This window comes from Myotis davidii, unplaced genomic scaffold, assembly GCF_000327345.1.
Source record: "Myotis davidii unplaced genomic scaffold, ASM32734v1 scaffold2839, whole genome shotgun sequence".
NCBI classification, from domain to species: Eukaryota; Metazoa; Chordata; class Mammalia; order Chiroptera; family Vespertilionidae; genus Myotis; species Myotis davidii.
The window spans coordinates 42659-47535 of NW_006290166.1; positions in this window are offsets into that span (position 1 = coordinate 42659).

Consider the following 4877-nt stretch of genomic DNA (forward strand, 5'->3'; position numbering starts at 1 on the left):
GGGAGACAGACAATAGGGTCCTGAAGACCTGGGGTGGAGGGTGGGGCAGGGAGCAGGAGGACGCGAGAAGGCTGGAGGGGGGCCAATAGGGGGAGAAAGGTGACATACATAATACTTTCCACAATAAAGAATTATTTTTTAAAGTCGTATATGGAATCTAAGTAACAAAAAATAAACTAATGATAGGAGTGGATCCAGAGACATTGAAGCATGGAAGAGAGTGCAGAATCTCGGAGGGAAGGGGTTGGAGGGTGGGCATGCAGACAAAGGGTCCCAGGTTTTATTCCGGCCAAGGGCATGTATCTTGGTTGCAGGCTCCTCCCTGGCCCAGGCTCTGGATCAGACTCCTGCAGGAGACAACCAACTGATGTGTTTCTCTCTCACATCATTGTTTCTCTCTGTCTTTGCCTCTCTCTTCCACCCTCCCTAAAAAATAAATGGGAAAATATCCTCAAGTGAGGAATCACAAACAAAAAAACAACAGAAAGGAAGCACAAATTGGTAGATACAAAATAGTGAGGGGGATGTAAAACACAGCATAGAAAATATCCTATCTAATAAAGAGGGAATATGCAAATTGACCATCGCACTGTCACAAAGATGGCAGAGCCCACAGTGGAGACTGGGTTTCCATAACACAAGATGGATACACCCACAGTGGAGGCCAAGTTCCTGTATCAAGCCTTAATGAGCAATTAACAGGGACCTGAGTCTATGCCCCCCACCCAGTGGGGCTTGACAGGGGACCTCAGGCCATGCCCCTGTCCCTGTGCCAGGCTCGGGGACCTCAGACTGCACCCCCGGCCCAGCAGGGCTTGACAGGGGACCTCAAGGCATGACCCTGCCCTGGTGCTGAGCAGGGGACCTCAGGCCACGCCCACCACCCCAGGGGACCTGAGGCTGCGCCCCTGCTGCCCAGCAGAGCTTGACAGGGAACCTGAGGCTGTGTGCCCCACCTGGCGGGGCTTGACAAGGGTGGGGCCGGCCAGGTCTGGGTCTTGTACGATTTTGAGGCTCCATGGGTGGGCAGGGACTTGACTCTGGGTCCTGCGGTGCGCCCCAGACTCTGACAGGAGGAAGATTTTCACATACATTTTACTAATTTTCTTTCATCTCTGACACTTCTATTATAGAGAAAGGGCAAATAGCAAAATTAAAATACTTCCTCTAATTAATCCCCTTTTAATGTGCACAAATTTCATGCACTGGGCCACTAGTAGTCAATAATATTCTATTAACCATGTGTGGTATCTGATGGGTATTAGACTTTGTAAGTTTGTACATGTCTAATCACTATGTTGACACCTGAAATTAATATATTGTGTCAACTTATTAAAAAAAAAATTAAGCCCTAGCCAATTTGGCTCAGTGAATAGAGCGTCAGCCTATGGACTGAAGGGTCCCCAGATCAATTCCAGTCTGCAAGCAACCTTCCGAGCAGGGCCCTAGTTAAGGCACATGCAGGAGGCAACCAATCAATGTGTTCCTCTCACAGCGATATTTCTCTGTCTTTCCCTTTCTCTTCCACTCTCTCCAAAAATCAATGGAAAAACATCCTCAGGTGAGAATTAAAACAAAAAAAACATTTTAAAGAAAATGGTGTATACACACACATAGAGGAATACTATTGCATTACTCAGCCATTAGAAAAAGAAATTCTGCCACTTGTAATAACACATTCATGGATCTTGAGGGCAGGATGCTTTGTGAAATGTCAGAAAAAGAGAAATACCACGTGTTCTCACTTATCTGTGGAACCTTTAAAAAAGCAACTCCATAGATACAGCGCACAGACTGACGGTTGCTAGAGGTTGCGGGAGTGGTGTACGGGGGTGAGGTGGGGGTCAAATGGATGACGGGTGTCAAAAGGTACAAACTTCCAGTTATAAAATAAGTCAGGGAAATGCAAGTTACAGCAAGGTGACTGCAGTTAGTAATACCACATTTCAAATTTGAAAGTTGCTATGAGTAAATCTTAAAAGTTCTCTTTACAATAAAAAAAATATTCTTGTTTGAAATCCCAGCAGCGGCCGTGGGAAGATGGCTGCTGGGCTGCAGCGGCATTGCTCTTGGTATGCAAAGCTGCGGGAGGCTGACTTTTGTGATGACGGATCCTCTTTTAGGACTTCCACAGGGTGGGACACACAGGGGTCACAAGTAACGTTGTTTTGGAAACTCCCTTCCTTGTTGGCATTGAAGGTTTACTCCAAGGCAGCCCTTGAGGCCTTTCATTCTGTAGCTCCTGTGGGATTCCCATTGGTTTCCAACTCTATTCTACCCACATTGCCCTGGCTACATTGAAAGGTCACTTCTGCCTTTCCAGGGACAAAATGGAATGCTATCTCTTAAAAACAAAAGCCGTAGTAAATGCATCTCAGATGGATATTCACAACATGCTTCTACAAGAAAAGATTGCAGAGCTAAAAGAGAAGATGATATTAGCACATAATCACTGAAGTTCACTGATGAAGATGCTGAAGGTAGTGACTCCTGACCAGTCCAATGCAAAACACTGATCTAGAACCAGAGCTTTAGTATCAGGGTCAGGCCTTACTGCCATCTTCAAAGACAGGTGCTGTCGATCATTTCTTGAGGAAGATCAACTTCAAGAATGGACAGGAGATGTGGTTTATTATGTTTACATCTAGGCTGATTTTCCAAATGATTTGTGAAGCTGCTTATAGAAAATGAGAATTTAAGGAGCTCTCTGGCCATGATTCATATCTACTTGACTTTTGAAATTATTTTAGCTCTCTCATCAATTTCATAGTCATTTCTGAAAACACCGTTAACTGCATATTTAGGGATTAAGGGGCAATGTGCCATGAATGAGCTTAAGAAATATGGGGTAATAAGGTTGTACTTAATGTTAACTACTGTGATTCCTACATGGAGCAGTTATATGAATAGTTGTAACCAAGAATTAACATTTCAGTTAAGCAATAAAGTTTTTATATTCTAAATTTTCTCAAAAAAAGAAAAAAATATTCTGTAAGTATGTATGACAGAAGCTAACAAGTCTTATTGTGATGATCACTTCACAATACACACACATATCAAATCATTATGCTGTACACCTTAAACTAATATAATGTTGTATGTCAATTGTAACTTAATGAAAAATAAAATCCCTTCTATCAAAAAAGATTACAGCGGATTTGAAAAACTGCAATCCATAGTGATGTCATACCCATCACAATGTTACAGGGAAATGCATTACTCAGATGTTAATAATGACGCTGGTATAAACAAGCTTCCTATGCGGCCAGTCCTATGAAAGTCCAGCACATACAGTTACGGTCACTACATAGAATACTTGATGATGAAAAACTGGTTTATGGCTGAAACCGGTTTGGCTCAGTGGATAGAGCGTCGGCCTGCGGACTGAAAGGTCCCAGGTTCAATTCCGGTCAAGGGCATGTGCCTGGGTTGCGGGCACATCCCCAGTGGGAGATGTGCAGGAGGCAGCTGATCGATGTTTCTCATCGATGTTTCTGACTCTCTATCTCTCTCCCTTCCTCTCTGTAAAAAATCAATAAAATATATTTTTAAAAAAAAAGAAAAAGAAAAACTGGTTTATGCATTTGCTGCACTATCCTCTTTATCTTCGTGAGCTTTCTACTCAGTGACAGAAAACTCTGCCGTGAAACAGTGTGCTGTTTATGCGGGCAGCAGCCTCAGCCGTCTTGTGTTGACGGTATCTTTAGATTCCATCATTGCCTCCTGGGCTTGCTTGAATCTGTTTTTTGTAAATATCCTGCCCTAAGTGTAGAGTGTGATAAAGTCTACAGTGGTGCCCTAGCTGGTTTGGCTCAGTGGATAGAGAATCCGAATGAGGACTGAAAGGTCCCAGGTGTGATACCTGTCAATGGAACATGCCAGGGTTGGAGGCTCGATTCGCACTAGGGGCCATGCAGGAAGCAGCCAATCAATGATTCTCCCTCATCATTGATGTTTCTATCTCTCTCTCCCTTTCCCTCTCCCTCTCTGAAAGCAATAAAAATATATTTTTAAAAATAAATAAAGTCTACAGTCATGTACAGTAACATTCTCTGCCTTCATATTCACTCACCAGTCACTGACTCCTGCAGCGCAGCCTCCAGTCGAGGAGCCCATTCAGGGTCAGTGCCCCACACGATGTACCATTTTCTATCTTGCACACCGCATTTGTACTGTACCTTTCCATAAATGCTTCCTACCATTGCATTACAACTGACAACAGCATTCAGTACAGTAGCATGTTGCACAGGTTTGTTGCCTAGGACCCACAAGCTACACCATATGGCCTAGGTGTGTAGCAGGCTACACCATGCAGGTTTGTAAGAGAACTGAAAACAACAAAACTGCCTCCAGATGTCCTCCCCAGGTTCAGGGGTGCAGGACTGTAGGTAACTGCACTTTCACCTCTCCCAGGACTAAAATTTTAACCCAGTCACTCTGCAACTTGCTGTTCAATTTCTTTTACTAAAAACCTCTAAAAGCCACTTCCTTTCTGCCTATTTAAACGCCTTCCATTTTGAACAGCTTCTGTGAGATTCCATTTACTAGATGGGATGCTACCTGATCATGTGTGGGCCACAGTGGCCACATGCTAACCTCACAAGCTCAGGGAAGGCCTCAATGGCGGTCTTGCAAAGTCAGAGACCTAAAGTACCCAGACAGGATGGTCTGAAATTAAACTTTAACTAAAAGCAGTTATGGTGGGTAGTTCCATCCTAGGCCTGTATCTTCACTGATGACAAGGTAAATCTTTACCTTAACTGAACCCATCTGTCCTTTTGCATCTATAATAACACAAGAGGTCGGATGCAAGAAATTCGTGCAAGAGCAGGGCTCCCTTCCCCGGCTGCCAACACCGGCTTCCCTCTGGCACCTAG